The sequence below is a fragment of the Zonotrichia leucophrys genome, chromosome 1, assembly GCF_028769735.1.
Source record: "Zonotrichia leucophrys gambelii isolate GWCS_2022_RI chromosome 1, RI_Zleu_2.0, whole genome shotgun sequence".
Taxonomy (NCBI): Eukaryota; Metazoa; Chordata; class Aves; order Passeriformes; family Passerellidae; genus Zonotrichia; species Zonotrichia leucophrys.
The window spans coordinates 10,161,791-10,181,126 of NC_088169.1; the positions used below are offsets into that span (position 1 = coordinate 10,161,791).

The following is a 19,336-nucleotide window of genomic DNA, read 5'->3' on the forward strand; positions in this document are numbered from 1 at the left end:
TAAGGAGCTGTTCTTCTGCCTTGAGACTCCTTTGCTCCTGCTGCCAGTGGTGACATCTCCAGCAGGAACTCACTGGCCACTGGGCTCAGACTGAAGTGCAAACTGGAGCCATGCCTCAGAGAAGGAGATGGAAAAGCTCTGGCTGTGCTCATGGTTCCTTATCAGTCAGCTGGAACTCATTGCAAAATCATGACACAACTCAGCCACAGCTGGTCTGACCTCATTCCTCCTAGGCCTTGTCATCTCACAAGCAGCCAAAACATTGAGATTGGAACAACAGCTTCTTCTGGGGGCAGCTTGAAATCCTCTATACAAGGGTCATTCCCCGGCTGTGACTCATTTCAGCAAGGAGAGTGTGAGCTGCCTTGCTGCCAGATATGAAGGCATGAGAGAGGAGAAACATTGAAGCCATCACACACTTTTCATCTTCCACTGGGGCTGGCTGCCTTGCAGGATTGCTGATGTCAGAGAGCATCATTCAGCACTTCCAAACTTCTCACCTGCCATGAGTGCTCCATCAGCCAGGGATTTGCTTAGCACAGGTAAAGTAATCATGGGGATAACATGGTTTATTCCAGGACTCATTCATCCAACAAAAACTGAATCCAAAACACTTCCTCAAACAATTTTCCCCATATCTTTTACTGAAGTGACAACTTGAAATGTTATACACTAAAGGGGTAAAATTCATTACATGACTGAATTAATAGCCAAAAATGTTGCCAAAGTTCTGTACCTTTTAGCTACCATCTGTATGTTTGGAAACTGAAGAGGAGGCCTTCACAAGGTGAGGATATCACACAGTGGAGGAAGCATATCCAGATCCATGGAGAACAGATCACTGATGCAGTAAAACTATTTTAAGTGCCATATCCTGACAAGTACTTAAAAGACAGAGGCAGAAAAACAGCTACAGCCAAAAATTTCCACAAGTCTAATTTCAGCTTGGATTGAGGGGTGATTAATGCAACCTTTGTTATTTTCTGTAACCACACAGCTCCATGCACACACATCCACAGCAAAACCACTTAGTAGCTGGGCTAAGAGAGAAGGGACCTTAAATGCCTTTATGTTTATTTTTTATCTTTTCAGAGTTTTCACATTAGAGCAGCTAGAGGTTGTGGTTGCTGTCAGTTTCCTTAAATGCTTCTGGGTCAAGAGCCAGTATTAGAAATTATTTGAAAAGTCATTATTTTTAAGCAAGAAGACACTCACTGCAGCTGTGATACAAGAAAATCTGTCTTAGAGCAGCTTACTGTGCAAATGCAGTTCTATCACAATGATTGCAATAAGACCATACTGTATTGTCCATAATTACATCCATATTAGGAGGAAAAAAATTAGCTAAGCTGTTCAGTTACATGCCAAAACTATTTCCTGAGGGATATTTTTTTTTTACTAATGTTAGGGGGAAAAAAAGGAAACCAATCTGGCCTGGTTTAAAGAACTTGATTTTTCTTTATGTTTGATGGAGAGAAATGAAGAAAGTGAACAATTTCTGAAAAGCCACTGCTAGGTTTTAGTGTGGGAAGAGTTTATAGGGTGACAAGAGTTCCTCCCTCTTGGCAAAGAGAAGGAATTCATAAATGCACAATGAGGCAAGGTTACTGCTCTCAGGGAGAGGCATTTTTTCCCTATCTACCACAGCACTTTTCTGCAGTTTGACACAATGCCAGCCTTCATTGGGACAAAATCCTATCTCCTGAAGTACCAACTGCTATTTGGCTCTGGGTACTTAGAAATATGCTCTTGTTGCTACAGTGATCTCAATATAAATCTGGTTTCTTGCCTACTTTCTATTTCTTTAGTTGCTGTTGTTCTTAACAGCAGACTAAAATAACAGATCATATCACTCCTAAATTAGATAAGTCATAGCTAGCTAGATATTCTTTGGGTAAAGGCACAGGGCTGCTACAAACTGTTGGCTGACTATAATACTGGCTTTTCTTTAAACCTGTATCACCAGATTTTACTGTGAAATAGAGGGAGAGGTTTATGTAAACTTAAGAGTGCCAGTAAGAATCATTGGTTGGCAGACTGCAGATTCAGTTTCCCTGCAAGTTTTACTTGCTCTGAGGGTTTCCACCCTGAAATACTGCTTTCTAAATCCAAAACAAATGAAAAAAAATCTGTCAGACCATTGTGAACTCTGGTTCTGTAAGCTATCACTGCACAATGGTTGTGTATTTGGGAATTCTCCATCAAGTAGTTTAAAACTGTAAAACACTAGGATGGTTTGGGAGAAGAGAATTGAGAATTTGGTAGCATGAAGAGTAGAGACTGATCAAAATTTAGGAAGCATATTTCATTAAAAACAAGGCATTTGTATCCCCTTTCAATAAACAGCTACTGAAAAGTCTACATTCAAATTATTTGTCTCTTACATTCTGGTAATGAAGTCCTCCCTCACTACAACATATCTCACTATAAGTACCACTTCTTTAATCAAAATGCAGCAGCATCATGGTCCTTCCCTTCTTTCATTAACCCCCTCTGGCAAACAACTTGAACAGGTGTCAGACTAAGGGAGCCTCTTCCTTTGCAGGTTGAAACTGTTTTTTTTTCATAAGAGTTCATTCAGAGTAAGGTGCATCACCCTATTTGTAGTAGCTATATAGCAGGTGTAGACAATAATTCAGTATCTCCAAAACACCTGATTTGATGCCTGAAGGTCTGACCCTTCATTCAGACTGGAGACTTTGCCCCAGCAAAAATTGAGTGCAATAGTGGGGTCAGTCCTAGGGGATAGTTCATGGACTGACCAATAAAGCATCCTGTGCCTACAGGCTTCTCCATGGATGAAATCCAGTTACATGGAAAAGCAGGAATCTGCCTGTGTTTTCCCCACAAGAACAGCACAACAAAGGAAGGGGTATTGCTGTTTGAAGCAGAGAAATCATTTGGGAAGAATAAAATCTTGATGATGGTGAGAGGGGAAAGCTCTAGCTTTGAAGAATTTGGAAAAGCCTTGGTGGTTTTCCAGACTTTGATGTTTCATTTGAGCCAGATCCTGAAGAGGATCCCATCAGCAATTGCTTTGATTCAGCCTTTTGGGAGGGAAGAGTTCAGAGTCAAGGATGTGAGCCCATTTTCACAGGAATAAGGGAAGTCTACTGGAAGGGCAATTATGGGACTAGCAGAAGGCAGGCTCAGCCCTGGGCACAGCCTGTGACAAGGGCTCACTGCTGTCCCTTTCACACTGCAGGAGCTCTGCAGAATGTCACTGCACCTGGGCCAGTGATTCCTGTTGGACAGAGTTGTTACACTGTCTGCCAAATCCACATCTCCCCCACTGGCTCCAACACCTGTGAAGGAGCAAGGTAAGTTCAGAAAATTTTCACTGTAGGTGTTTCAGAAAATGTTCAGAAATTTTCAGTCTAGGTGTTTGTTTGGTTTAGGGATGTGCAGACATTAACAAAACAATCTTCTAGAAATGTGTGTCTTTGAGATTCAGTGGAGTGTGTAACGCTGTGCCTGCTGTCCCCAAGCTGATGTGCTCCCCCCACAGCTGATTTTTTTCTTAAGAGCATTACTTGAAACCCAGGAGACTGGGCCAGTTTCCAGCTCTGTCACAGGTGTCCTGTGTGACCCAAAACAAGCTGCTAGGTCCCACTGTGTGTTCCTTTGGAGACTGAGGGTGATGCCCCCCTATCCCAAGGGACATTGTCAGTACACATTCATCACTCTAGTGCAAAGTTGTTCATGGGTACTGGAACAGGGGGTGAGAGTGAACATCTCTGTTTCATTTCTCATGGCATGATTCCAGGGGAAATTTTGCATTTTGATTGTTCTTTCAGGCCAGACTTCCTTACCACATATTAAGGCAGGTGATGCTATAAGATAGCTTCTCTTTGCTCACCTTTTTTCCTTCTTTTTCCTTCTTGATATTTTTTTTGTTTTCTTGTCTTGTCATTCCTGTTTCTTTTATTATCTATCTGTCTATCTATCTTTAAGCACTACTTTTCATTACTCAGCTATTTTCCCCCTCTGCCATTCATTCCTTTCCAATCTTTCTTTCTTCCTAATGGAGATGTGCATTGGACTAGGAAATAAGGAGTTTTGCTCACCCCTTGGGCTCTCTTGTGTGCCTGCAGAATAAATAGAAATACATGTTGAAGTACATTTCCAATGTCCTGTTTAATGCACACTCACATTATTATGCACACTCAAATAATTAGTTTGATACCAATTTTGCTGTGTTTCAGGGAGCTATTACCTGATGGTTGTACAACAGTAGTCTGTTTGTTTGGGTGACATTGTGGTGATGTGATTCAGAGCTATGGTGTGCATATATGCTGAAATGCTGGGTTTGGGTAAATGGTCAGTTCCATTGTTGGAAGACAACTGTGTGAGAAAGAATATGTGTTTATGTTGGAAATTTGTCATGCTGAAATTCTTGTCTTGGCAAAAAGCCTAACAGAAATCTTCATCAATACCTTCAGCACTCCTATCAAGGGGATTTTGCCTCTCTGTCATGTGGGGTATAAGGGGGCTGAGAGGATTAATTCCATTATTTTAATGTCTGTGTTTTCTTAAGTGAAAATGAAACATGTCTTTAGCTACTTCAGCTGTTCTTTTCTTGGTTAGTGCATGTTTCAGGAGGTGTCAGTGTGAAACAGCCTGCCCAGATGGAATTCCACCTTCTCAATGCTTGACTGGTTGTTTAAAGGCACTGCTGAGTCTGCAGAGCTGTGCAGGGATGGTGGTGTGTCTGCAAAGCACAGAGTGAGAGCAAAAACAGCAAAAGATGAGCACATAACTGTGATCTACCCTTGCCTAGTGATATCTTGAATAGAAATAGGGAAAAATATTTAATAATTAGTAACTTACAATAGCATAGACAGGGCTGTCTAGTTGACTATCATTGCTTGCTATAAGAATAAATGCAGAGACTCTCTAATGCAGTGTTCAAAGGTACATCAAAATGAAAGATGGTCCTTCCCAAAAGGGACTTGCTTTCCCTGTCTAATCTGAAGCATACCTTACTGGGACCAAAAGAAAAAAAAAAATCCAGCTGCTATTTATTCAGTAACTGCAGGGATTCTGCCACTAGTGTTACAGGCTACATGTATGTGTAAAAATCACACTGGAAATTTGAAATTTTATTCCAGACCTTCACACCCTATTGGCAGCACTCTCGATTCAGTAGATTTTGTTTGTTCATTCTGCTCTGACTCTGCTTTCTGCTTCAGGTAATTTATCTCAAGGCATGGGCCATGAACATGAAGATGCTGTTCCTGAAAATAATCTCAAACTCTCACTTCTCAGATACTGTATTTGACTCTCTTCCGCCTGGAAAATTTGCCTGGAATAGCAAAATTTGCAAGTTTATGCTACCCACATTGTGTCAGAATCAGTTAAGTAACACAGTGCCCCAATTCCTATTGAAAAACAGGAGGAGAAAAGCAAGACAACCAAAAGGAAAAGTATTCCTATTTTTCATCATAGCTTCTTATCTTCTGCAAAATTACAGTGCAAATTTCCTGTCCTCTGGCACCCTAAAGTCACAGATGTGACTTGTAGCTGCTCTGAACATGATAGTGTCCAATACTTTGTGTAATGGCTGGAAAGCCTCCAGTTTGTAAACATTTTAAATCAAAACAACATTCCTGAAAAATCTGTTTATAAAAGATTAAAGTGCCAGGTTTGATTTTGAATTTTTTTAATACAACAGGCTCCAAGCAGAAATCTTAAATCCCAAATCACAGACATTATGTGCATATTAGTAATATCTACTGGATTTTTTCAAATAAACTATTAGTGTGTGTTATCAAGAATAGGACTTATGGGTCCAGTGTCCTGAGAGTTTCAAGGCTTCAAAATTTGCATCCTGGCTTTGTTGCTTAGCTAATGTCTTGTTTACAATGCTGCCAAGATCTGTGTGAGCTGTTTGACTCGCAGGATAAATGTAGTCAAATCAAAGCCATATCTTTATTCCAGCAGTAATTTTCCTCAAATGTCTTGTCTGTAGCATCCACAGAAACATTATGGAAGCTTAATATTTGTAGGCGATTGAGACAAGGGAGGCAGGGGGAGATTTGCCTTTCTCTATAAATTTTATCCAGCTTCAGCTTACAAATCGCATTCATGTTGACACTGAGATGCCACAGAAGGCAAATCTTATGGAAAGGGTCTTACCTACTGAACATGTCTGAATCATCTGTCCAGAAAAGGCAACAGCAAAAAGCATTCAAATGGGGTTTTTTTCTATTGATTTTTGAAGGGAACAAATACCTGAGTTTCCTGAGCCATTTATGTTTCTTTAAAAAGAAAATTAGGAGAGGGGAGGGAAAAAAAAAGAAGCATTAGCTGGTGGGCTGGTGGTGGCCTTGAATATTTTTGTCATCCCAAGAGCTGGCCTTAGAGAGCTGCCACAAAGCTGTAATTGGGTCTGTGGGTTTCCAAGGAAACAGAACTAATTAGAGTGTGACTGTGGCTGGGAAATCTGGTCTAGCAGGTAGGGCTGTGACCAAGGAGTCATCCCACCTGAGGGGTGCCATCCCCAGCTCTCCCCTGTCAGGGCTGTGACTTTGGAAGGTCACTTACACCTCTGGAGATGCAGGGTTTGCACAGAAACCCTTCAGAGCCAGCAGCACTGGCACCACAAACACATCTCCCTGTTCTGGCTCGAGCCTCTGGGTGCTGTTGGGCTCTCTTCAGCACACAAATGCTGTCTGGATCATTCCTCTGACATGTTTTTATATCCTTTTGCCAGGGATTTACAGCCTAAGTCACCCAGTGGCCTTTAAAGCTGTGACTCTCTGGCTGGAGATCCCACTAGGATTTTGCTGCTTCTCTCTTACAGTACAACTTTGGAAGACTTCTCAAGCTTCAGATCCCCTCTTCCTGGAGATTATGGTTGTCTCACTCTCATACCAGCAGGGTCTCCTACCCAGCCTTACAATCTCTGCAGCCAGAGACAGGGAGCTGGATACCTCTGCCTTTCCTTCTGCATTCTTGCAGCCTCCAGACATTTTTTTCCTTGCTCATACTTGAGAAAAGTAGAGTGAGGCAGAAATGCAGGCAGCTCTCCCAAAAAGTCCTCAGCCTGTGGTAGATGGTGTGTATCTCCACCCCACTGGTGTCTGCCTGCACTGATAACCAGGCTGGCTAATGGGAGTTTCAGCAACAACAGTGAAATTCTGATTTTCCTCCCAGTGTGACCTCCACTGACTTGTGCTGGCACGGTGGCTGCAGCTGTCACTTGCATCACTGCAATCTGTCCCTGCAGGATCACCACAGCCATGGCAGCTGCCTGTCTGAGTTCCAGCTAAAGGGATCCCCCCTCCCAGCAGCTTCAACTCCTCTGCGATCAATGGAGAGAAAAATGAGAAATATCACAGCCCTGATCTTTCTCAGGCTTGCCAAGGTGGCAGATTATCAAAACCAAGAAAGATTGTGGCTACTTGTGGCAAGACAGTGATGAAGGGGATAATTGGATGAAGAAAAATGAGCTACCAGAGAAGCGGTGGAGAATAAAGGGAATTAATAGCCAGGATAGAAACAAGATACTTCTTGGCCACAGGAGAAAGTGGAGGAGATAAATGGAGAAATGGTTAAGTACAAAGAATGAGAGAGGTCAGAGGTAGTAAGGTCAGTGGTGAGGAATGGGAAGTTAATATCCCTTGGCAGAGGATCAGGGACTCCTGACAGGAGACTGCAACAGGCACCATGCTAAAGTGGAGCCCTCTCCTTTGTACATTGATTCCTACCCTATTTTATATGCACCTCATAATTTATTTTCCACTGATTAATACATATCAGTAAGTAGTGTTTTGAATTGTTTGGCTTAGAATTTCTCATGCTTCACCCAGTTGCTCACTAATTACAGTTACTCACTGCTAACAGTTCACAATGATTTACCTGGGAATTAATTGGATTTTGTTTTCAAGTCTTTGTCATCTGCAGTGAGATGACAGCTGTCCAGGCCTGAGTAGAAGAACATGGGTGGAAACAGGCTCTGCTTTTGTAGGTGTAAGTACAAAACTAAACTGCAAAGTCACTGTAGAGTTGACAACAAAGAGAAGGAAACTTTACCAATGGTAAAAACATAAAAAAGGAGATAGGTTTCTTAAACCGACACATAGGCTTGTAGTTCATGTCTCAGGGAGGGAATTTTTTAGCCTCTGGGCAAATAAGACTTTATTGAACTACACTCTCTCAGCACTACAGTTACATGCTACAATATGAACCTAAAAATTTCTGAATGGTTTGACATGAGATTCAAGCCTTTTCTGAATAACAGGTTAATAATTTCTCCAAGCACTCTGTTTCTCCTTTAGCAAAAGTAAAACAAATGCAAAAATTGTTCTTTATCAGATTTAATCTCAGTGTAATAGAGATCCTATTTTAATAAATATTTTACCTATAGGTGCTGCTTTACAGCTGATGTTCTCTGAAAATAAGCTTTTCTATGCTTTTTCAGGGTATAAAGATGCTGTATGAAAATACAATGTCCTACAGATTCAAAATGCCATCTCACTCTCCTACTCCAGATAATTTATTATAATGCTATGATATAACAACATTTTAATGGAACTTTTGCATCAATACATATGACAGTGACATCACGAGTCCATTATGATCTGTGTTGTTATGATAAATATGAAATAATTTCACTAGGCTAAGATACTCTCTAAATATTTGTTAAATTACTGCTTAGCTGCAGTAGAAGTCTCATGAGATTGTCCATGACATCCACAAGGATACAACACAAATTAGCAGTGGTTAGTTCAGAGCCTGATTTCAGATGAATTTGAGATAAGGCTCTTGAACTGTTACTGCAGTGCATTGCAAGTCATTACTACTTTGTTGCAGAAGCATTTATCATAGTCAGTTTTTCATTCTGAACTAATGCTTTGGTCCACAGGAATTCTTTCAGGATGATACAAAGCCCTTTGAGGAACCTGTGAAATAATGATTTGATAAATTTCTGCCAGGAAAACAGGACAAACACAGGTGCTTCCAGAGGTGATCAGAAACACCTGTCCCTGAGATAAATCTGTTCCTAAACTCCATGAGAGTGTCTGTTGAGATCCCATTCAGAGCCACCTGCTTCTGCTGGTCCCTGACATAGCTTGGGAATGGTTCAGTCCTTAGATTGCTGTCAGGATGCTTCACCACGTTGTAAAAATGATACTGTGAGGTCTCATTGCTTTTGCTCCTTCTGGTACTCCACAGTGTTTGTGTCCTCATGTGTCATGGCAATACATCTTTCAGCAGAGCTGCATGAATCCAAAATAAGTATCAAATAAAAACTACCTGCTACTCAGGCTTGTTTAGAAAAACTTAAAGCTGACATAATTTTTCCCCTTTAGTACTAGGATTTATCTGCACGAATAAAAACAGTGATGGAAATATGGCATGAGAGTCTGTATCAGCTTTCCTGCAAAATAGGAACTAGTACCTACAGTGGGTCAGAAAGACAGGATAAGATGTTGCTGATGGACTTAAGATACAAGAGATGTACCTTTTCCTTTTTCCCTTAATTTAGATTCAAATTCCCAAGAATGTGTGCTCCTTCCAAGGCCTCTATATGGCAGAACTTGTGGATAGTTTGAGAAATAAATCCATGTTCCCTTTATATTATTTATTTTTCCTCTAAGTTTCTTTTGCTTTGTTTGCCATCACATTGTAACTAAAACTAGTGACACTGAAAAAGTAGTGTATCCACCATGGATATACAGGACTTTAGATCAATCACTTTTAAACCCTCATTTTAATGTTGCTTGAAAGCATTCAGAGGTTGTAGCAAAAATATTCCTCATGATCTTAAATAGGCAGTGGGAAAAGCATGGTGTGGAAAAACTGATCATATCGGCTCTTCACTGTCTCATCAGTTTTGTATTAATGATTAGAAAAACCCTGCACTCCAGTGGCACAAGCATTGACTGTAAATATAAGTTGACACCAGCACTTTCTAAAGGATTTGTAGGATTCAGTGCAGTGAGTGTTTATGAAAATTGCTATGAATATCCCAGCTTTATACAGGAGCATAGAGCAGTTTGCAGGAATATTAGCCTGGAGAAGATAAATAGGCCAATTCCCATTTTGGCTAAACAGGTATAAAACTGGAATAACATGATTGCACCGAGAGGAACTTGATTATATCAATGGGAGCAATATTTGTTTATTGCAGTAGAATTTCCTAGGTCATCTTCTGTAATGTGGAAATTTGGATGCTTCTCTTTAACATGTTTCTTCTGTACTGTGGAAACACACTTTAAAAATAGCAGCATATATTTGACAGCAATGTGCTTAGAGAAGGCTGATCTCAACTGAGATTGTTAGTCCTACAAGATATGCTACAGCACATTTCCTTCATAGTCTTACATTGTGTAAATTGTCTGATAGCATTACATTGTGTAAATTGCTTAAACTCAACTCCCCTGTCAAGATAACTGGGAAAAAAGTAATCTGAGTGGGTTCATTAAAAGGTTCTATTGATGCTTTTTGGGTATTAGCTTTAAATAATTTATTAGTAGGCTCCAGTCATTGGTGCAGAGCAAGAAGACCCTATTGAAGTATAAACTTCTATAAACTCTTCTGCAGTACAGTGAATGAAACTCTCACAAGGCCAGCATTTTCTTTCATTTCAACTATGATAGTTTTTCCTCTAAATGGATTGGGAATTGAAAGCAACTCACAAATATCCATAATTATTTATGCCAGAATAACAAATGATGGTAGACAGTTCTACATATTCTGTCAGAGAAAAAATCTGGCAAGTACTTGCTGCAAGGCTGTATTAATATTTGTCAATATGATAGATTTAAATTTACAGCTGGATTTGCTTAGTAGCTTGCTCATCCCCTAAATGAAGAAGAATCTGGTAAATGACAAGCACCTGCTTTCTGACCAAGGCTCCTTCCCCACAAAGCTGTGCAGCCACAGGAAGTTGCAGGAACATTCTGTATCCATTGTCTTCAGTGTCAACACTCATTAAGGACAGCATTCTGTGCCTGATCTTTGAAAATCCTTAAGTGACATAAATGATACCTTAAAACCTACGTGTAAAAGGGAAACTTTTTCAAGTGAACAGGACCAGGTGGTTTAGGGGAAGGATTTCTGACTTAGATGAGTTCTTGTTTAAAGGTCTTTGCAGAAGCACATTTTTTTCTCCACTTTTTTAGATATTACTGCCTGAAACAATTCTTGCTAAAGGGCATTAGTTTCTAGTCAGGGAACATCTGGTTTCACACTTACAGGTCCTGGCAAAAAGAGAATCTATTGAGCCAAGAATAGTATCAGGAAACAGGGAGCTCAGATCTCATCTACCTCTCATCAAATACAGTGTGAATTCAGGCAAAAGAGGTAAGCCTTGAATGGTATTGAAGATACTAGTTGGTTTTCTAAAGCTGAACAGCAAAATCTGCATTTAAAGTGCATTTGATTGATAGTGACCAGATTGTTTCTGAGAATTATTCTATAGAATAACAAAGACAGCAGAGGAGTGTTCAGCAAGCAGCAGCAGGAGCTTGGGTGACAGATATGCAGCTTGCAGGATGGACTTTTGGGCTTAGCTTGAATTCACAAAAGGGTTGAGTTCAGAATGTCACTGTTGCTTACTTCTTGAAAATATATAACCAAGTGTAGAGTTCAAAATCAGACTCCAGAATATCAGACAGAGTTAGGATGGCTGCAGGGAAGGAAATAGGGAAGAGGGGCAGGGAAGGCAAGGATGAGGAAGCCTGGAATGAGCAGAGAAGAGTGTAAGTCAGAGAGCTGCTGAGATGCAGTAGGAGCTGGCGTGGAGACCTCTTAAATGAACATTTTCCTTGAGGAAAATGAGTGTCTGTCAGTCTGCCAAGGGGCAGAAAAAGGCACAAAGCCCTTCCTGAGAGGCAAAGCAGGTGTTGATGTGTAAGAGGAGGCGGCAGCAGCAACTCCACACATCTGAGAGAGCAGGAGAGCTGCTGCAAACTTCCAGGGAAAGGTTCTGACCTGAAGGTGCCTAGTGGGATGCAGGAGAGGAATGCACATTGTCTGTGGCTCGAGCTAAGCCTACAGAGAGAAAGGTCCTTGTCTATTCCAGCATTTTAGAGCTATGGAAAGGAGAAACAAGATCTCTGATGGCATAGGAACTTTTCTGGTGAGAAATACCTTATGATAAACTCTTGTAATGAATCCCAGTATGTTCCTTTATAGCATTTTAAGGCCCAAGAGCAGCTTTGTACTCTTCACTAATTAAAAGAGGAGGAAGAGGAAGAGCTATGACAGTTTTCTCCTTTGGAATTTATTTATATGGCTACAGAAAAAGTGGAATATTATTTCTGGCCTGAGAGTTTTTTTTCTTGGTTTCCATTTCAGTTTGTGATAGCAATTTTATTTGCTACATTTGAGCCTCTGTTTGGCCTTTACTCATTTTGAAAGAAAAAGATTGAGTCTTGTAATTTTTAAAATTTCCAGTGGAACTGAATTAGGGCTACAGAATTGTATTGTCTTGTAGTTCTTGTGGAAGACCTTATTAAGTTCTTGTGGCATAATTTTTCATAATCAAAGCTGGAAACAGTCATCTTTAATTTCAAATTTCAGATTTAATTTTCAGAATTAATTTAGGAAGATAGAAGGCAAATATTCTTTTGCTTTCAAACTATGAAACTTTGATCCATTATGGAAATATGTAAGGAGCCCTACAGCCCTACCTGCTGCAAGTGTCTGTTCTTAAAATGATACCCTTTGCTCTTTCTTTCTGACTAAGTGAATATTATTATCACAGCATTTGCCAAGAGCTCAGGAAATATTGCTGCTCAGTATAAGGAATACTATACTAATGTGTAAAGACATGTGAGATTATTTAGCTACACTAAATTTCCATGGTGACCAACAACTGTACTTTAAGATAGTCACACAAGTCTAGTGAGCATTATCAGTATTGTCTGTGCAACCAATGAAAACCCAGAATGTGAATCCTTTTTCCTGAGGTATGTAAATTACAGCTGGTGTGATATGAATAATACATCCTGTGCACATTAGCACGGTTTTTCAAATGCAAAAGAGATTCTATATGCACTGATAAAAAATGGGCTTCTCTGAATGTTATATCAGTGGAAAATCTCATTTAGGCAGTGGAAAGAAAATGTGGAACCATCAATATGAGTTAAATAGATGTAGAGATCTGAAAGTCCTAAAAGAAGAAAAAATCAATTTCAGATATCTGAAACTAGTTTTTTATTTGGGACACCATCCTGAGAATCCTGTTCTCTGAGGTTTTTCATGCTTTTACATCTATCAGAGTAAGGCCCCTATACAGGTAGAGAAACCCTTATTACAGCAATTGCTAATATTGTGGCTGCAGAAAGCATATGTCAATGTAATAGAACAATTGTTCTTCCTTCTCCCTCTTCTGTTTTCTCCTTTATTTGTTCTTTTGATGCACTTTCAACCTAATCAATATGCATGCATTTATGTAAAATGAGAAAAAAATAACATCCTTCCTATTTTACATTTTCAAACCTAGGAAAGAATAAGAATGTTGCAAGTCATTACTTTTAGATGGAAACGCATAAATTGCAAGAGATCTTCCCATCCCGGAAAAGAAGACAAAGGAAACAAAATGTGGCAGGTGCTGGTGGTACTTAGTGTTCATTGGAGTGCTTTCAAATGGCAAGTGAGGGTGTGCAGTGGGTTTAGGGACAGAGGAGGAACAGAGGGAAGGATGAGAATGTAGGAGAACCCAGCAGAAGGAACCTGTGAGAGACTGAAAACAGTGTATTTAAATTTGTATATTTTACCTCAATATGTTTAAACCTGTAGGTCTTCAGCCAGTACCTTGGGAAACTATTCTGACTATTGTTTCTGGCAATTTTTCCCCCCTTGTAATTTTCCACATTTCATCCAATTTCTGCTACTTATAGAGCTGTTTTACAGCTCTTTCTTCTTGGGCTCAACCCTCCCCTTCCATTCTTAGACTGGGCCTAGTAGTCCATGCAGTAACCTGGAGGGTTACCAGACAACTGTGTTAGACCTGGAGATAATTTGACCACTCCTTTGTGTTTCCCAGAGATTTGTCTCTCACCACCTCTGTCATCAGAGCTGTGTGTTTTCATCAGGGCACATATTCAGGATCTAGTTATTGAGCAGGTAGAGGGAACAGAGAAAATAGCCCTCACAATTACTCACCATCCTTTTGTTAACTGTTCATAGAATCATAGAATCTCTTAAATTAGAAGGGACCCAGAAGGATTATCCAGTCCAACTCCTTGCCCTGCAGAGGATTTTAACTGAGTTTTGTAACCCCTGATCCCTGTGTCAAAAATCATTCTGACAACATTCAAAACTTCCTCCAGTTCTAAAATTCCTGTGTACACACACACTGCTTTGTAATGCAATCCATCACCACTGGTTCTGCTACGTGAAGCCATTTTTTAAAGCAGTGTTAAGGGACTCATAATTTCTTTTTGCTAGTTCATCAATAATATTGTCTAAGACAATAGATTGTCAAAGTGTTGTTTAAGACAGTCAGATTTACATCTGACTGTTTCTTAGGTCAGAGGCAGGATCTGACTTTGCAGTAGGATGAGAAATCTTGCAGTAAGGGCTAGGACCAGAGTCCTTAAGAAAACTCCACGTCCATGGCTTCATTCTGGAAGGGAATATTCAAGGAAGGACAAGGCAGAATGTGACAGCAGAGATCCACATTGACCTGAAAGGACAGGAATGTGAGCAGAGAGCTGAAATTAGCAGCTTCCAGAGAAGAATGGGAAGATGGAGCCCAGCAGTAACACAGGAGAGGCTGTCGGGAAGCTCTGAGTTAATTTATGCTCAAATGCTATGTGAATCTGGCTTGTGAAACATACAGGAGGCTGTGAACACCAGATAGAAAAGATGAAAGAGCAGATGAATGGAACCTATTTCTTGGTGCACACCTATAGTGAGCTGCACTCATTTATCAAAGCAATATTTTAAAGACTAAAAATACTTCATGGAATTATTCATTAAATAGTCATTTCAGTTTTGACATACTACTCCTGCAGAGATCATAGAGAGAACTCTTCTGCCTTTGCTTTAGTTCTTGATATCTTCTCCCCAAATGCAGCTCTGCATGTTCTATTGCTATTTAAAATATACGAATCAAGGGTAAACTATCATTACAAGCAAAGAACTTTCAATAAATATATAGGAAAGTCCAGGGTTATGTTCTCTTTAAAGTACAAATATTATCTTTTATCTTTTAGGAAAAAGAAGTTATTAGAAATCACACTTTTGTAACCAAATACTGTTATTCTAAAGGTAACTATATTTTCTTGTTGGCATACAGCTACAGTGTAGAATCTTAAAACATGTTGATAATCTCTCAGATTTAAGGTTTGTAGATTTGCACAATCTAGGCATAAGGCACCTGGTTGTTCTTCAGCAATTCTAAATCATGTCAATACAGGAATAAATACCCAAGGCAACAAACCATCAGAAAAGACACTGTGACTATCTGTGCAATCATACCATCCAACAAAAAACCAAAAGAGAAGGCCGAGATTTGGTTTGGATCTCATTGAATCTTCCAAATTACTTATATTTTAAAGCTGACACTTTCATGTGGGAAATAATTATTTTTCTTTTTTTTTTTGGGGGGGGGGGGGCAGCACAACAGAAAATAATTGTTCTCCTAAAGACAGAATTTCTGCAATACCTTAGAAATATATATTACTAGTTACATGTATGAAGGTTAATTGTATACTGGATTTTGAGGCCTCTGCCTTCTACAATTAGAATGAGAATATACCCAATTTTAAAAGTGCAAGGTTTATATAAATTTTCCCATACTTTTAATATCTCAAACAAGTCAAAAACACAGAAACCAATATTGAAATTGATTGCAAAGAAGCCACATGAGAAATTTTCAAGGTAAGAAACACACAAGTAGAGTTAATCCACATAGAGGGATTCCTGAAAAATTAATAGTAATCCTGAATAAACCACTTGCATACATAATTTTATTATTCTAGTGTACTTTTTTAATGTAAAATTGCACATTCATGTTCTGATTTTAAAGCTGCCCCAAAATTTAAGGTCATCACAATGTTCAGATCATGTCTGCCAAAAATAGGGCTTTTTTATCTCTGCAGCATGAGGTGTGAAAATGATTGTGCAGGGTGTATATGGGTTGGGAGCAGCCTCCTATTGTCATAGCAAAGTCAGGCTCTTTCCATGCAGGGGTTTGGTTAATGAGATTTTAGAAGCAATTTAAATCCACAAACTAAAGGAACAATCTAAATGTGGTTTGTGGAATTGATTTCACTGCAACAAGATTAGATTTAGATGTGGTGCATGCTCCTTTTTTTTCTTTTGTTACAGTAGAAATAGATATTTTTTTTCTTTTTTACCTGAAAAATAAAATTAAAAGATGTTTTTAAAGTTATTTTTATGGAGTCACTGTTTTTTACTGAAAAAAAAAAAGATTGAGAAGGATCAGTAACTATTAGAGCTTATGTATATTTAACAAGTATGTTTATTCTAAAAAATACAGCTCACTTCAACATAATATATGGAAAGTAAAATATAAAAATTAATAAGATTTGTTCACAGTTTCTTGTGAAACAAATATCTCCAGGCAATAATGTCAACTCTTCAGATACATTCAGTCTCTATGAAAAAAAAAAAGATAATCTCTTCACCCTTCCCTTCATAAGTAACAATTATGAGGAGTATTGTGCTGCAATATAGATTCCAGCACAGATTTTGGCTGGTGTCTGTGGTGCTAGGTCAGAAATTTCCTTGCTGTAACCAACACCCAGGAAGAGGTGAGCTCCTGAGCCCAAGAGCTGAGGCCAGCCAGGGATGGATATTGCTGCAAACGAGGCTTGGGTTGGGTCAGCTGCTCTCACAAACTCTGCACACCTTGTGTAGAGCACTATACCTGTGGTTAGCTCACCATAACTCTGAGAAATTATTTTCATCCTCTTCCTTTACCTTCCAAGTCTCCTCCCTTCCCACCATACCTCCAGGGAAAATGAAAATTAATTAAACTCCTAGTTTTTATTTTCTCACAAACTAGATTTGTTTCCACAGAAAGTGGGTACTTACTGTACAAACTTTAGTCTGTTTTTATGCTTTTAACTACAGGTGTCAAAGTTAGTTTGGAGCACCAGTTAAATGGTCAATGAAGGGATGTCAGTGCCTGCATAACATAATGAAGAGATCTAAGCTGAGCAACCGTTTTTTCTCACAGATTTACAATTTGTAACAACATCTGTGGCCTTGCTATCAAAGAAACCACAAATGTTTAAATGAAGTCAAGGACTCTAGACAACTCCTCCAACCTTCCTGAGCATCTGGAATCCACATCTGAATTTAAAAAAATGCAAACCACCTTTGATTTGAAAACTGTTTGAAAAGGTCAGGCTACAATGGGGAAGTAGCAAAATATGCTTTTATTCTCTCCCAGAAATCAGCATGTATATTGTTGGAAACAGAGCCAGGTGTGACCTCGGGTCTGATCCAGGGCAGATCTTCTTCTGCATGACCCAGTACTATCAGCATTCTCTCACTGGAGATTTGCTAAAGCTGCAGAGAAAAAAAATAAGGTCATGTGAATTCTGCTTCTCCTTAGATTTTCACGGTTTCTATGTAGTTAAGGTGTCATGAAATCCTACAGTTCTCCATGGTCTAGAGATTTCTCCAGTCACCATTTGGAGCAGCTCCCTCAGAAGAGCTGTAATTGACTCTGCAACTCACCAGGCAAGTATGTGTTAATCCTGCTTTGCCCAAATCCTCAATTATAGCCCAGAATGTTTGATTACGTCTTTCAGCTTTACTTGTTAGTGCTGTGCAATACTTGTGTTCTGCTTTGTTAGAGGAACACTAATCTCATGAAATGGTTTAAGATATTATTATTTGTAGCATTTGTTTGCCATCTGTATTAACCTAAAACTATTTGTGTAACCATATCTGAAAATGAGGGATATTAGAATCTTTTTTACATGCAATTTACTGTCAGGAAAAGACTCCAGGACTCAGGGAAATAAAATTTTGATCAACCAGTCAAAATAATTTGATGATTTTCCCTTATTTTACATTCAAAGCACAAAGAATCAGTGGCTTAGGGCTAAAGGAGAATTGATAGTTTCAGTAACAAAAACAATACATGAAAAAGAGAAAGCTCTTAAGTACCTTGAAGCTGGAAAATACATGGGTTGGGCTCTGTTCTGCTTTACCTTCAAAGAATTAAAAGCGAGTCCTTTCCTACAATTATGAGACTGGAATTGAAAATGCACGTATGTCACAAGCCCTGCTGTTATGTTCTACAGCCCAGCAGAGTGCTTTGAAGGAAGCTTAGCCTGCTCCTGCCTCTGAAGTGCAGAGTTCCTTGAATAGATACTCCTCTTGAACAAAACATCCCCAGGAATTAATACGAGTCACACTCTGTAAGTTGGCTTAGGAAGAGCTTTCAGAGCATTTCCTCAAAAGGACCTCAGTGTGTGCTGCCACGATAAGCTCCACTCCTCTGGGATCTGGCTCTTCCTTTAAGAATACTAAAAACTGAGCCACCTTTTTGTCATTTTATAGGCAAGCAAGCTGGCAGACATGATTAACTTTGGGATACGTTCCCTCTCCCACAAATATCCAGCTAGCTAATGGGAATGGATGTTTGAGGATCAATAACCTGGGCAAGTCCTCACTGCCTGATCTGCTGGGAGTGAGAGCATGGCAAGTGCTGTGTGAGGCAGGTTCTCAGACCACACCTGAGACAAAGGAAGAAAAAGGGGTGATTTTTTTTTGGTTGATTTCTTAAACCCTTGTAACTGCTGCAAAGGCTTAATTCTTCCAGCACTGGATGTTGTCTTTTATTAGTGCATTATTAGAACATTAGGAAGCATATTCAGAGAGACTCTCTGCAGCCTTCAAGTGCCTACAGGCAGCAGAGAGGGAGATTACTGCAGGGGGCTGGATTCAACATCCCTAAAGTTAGTCTCTTGCTTCAAATCATCCTGTGGAGAAGCCTTCATTACTTCAGGCCTTAAAGGGAATAGAGCAGACTTTCTTCCCAAGGCTAATGTTAACCTTTATGAATATCTTCCTTTGCTTCCCCAGAGAGACATCATTTTAGATCACTGTTTTAAATGGAAGCTGACTTTCTTTGTCTGTGAATGCAATGAATGAAAAAACAAAGCACCTTAGTGCAGGTTGGATTTTTTTCTCTCCATGCAGTGTAAATATTTGCTTCCAAGCTGTAGGTCTGTCAGTCAGATTTTAGTCTGAAGAAAATATTTGCAACCAAGATAGCAACGGCAAACATAAATAAGATGTATAAAGGAAATAATAGTCCTTACTCTAACATTATGATCACGTACCTACATAGAAAGGTGCAGCCCTCCTGTTGTATAATCTACTATTGGTC

At 39.5% G+C, this 19,336-nt stretch overlaps 1 long non-coding RNA gene across 2 annotated transcripts; it reads left to right on the forward strand.

Moving 5' to 3' along the window:
• Positions 1-272: 272 nt before the first annotated feature.
• Positions 273-17,981, forward strand: LOC135444250 (uncharacterized). Of its 2 annotated transcripts, none has more exons than XR_010439193.1 (3): positions 273-542; positions 3,206-3,320; positions 17,062-17,981. It is a non-coding gene; the product is annotated as an uncharacterized LOC135444250 (long non-coding RNA). The 2 variants fall into 2 exon arrangements; XR_010439197.1 differs by lacking the exon at positions 17,062-17,981 and adding an exon at positions 5,193-5,658 and having other exon boundaries at positions 296-542.
• Positions 17,982-19,336: the final 1,355 nt, after the last annotated feature.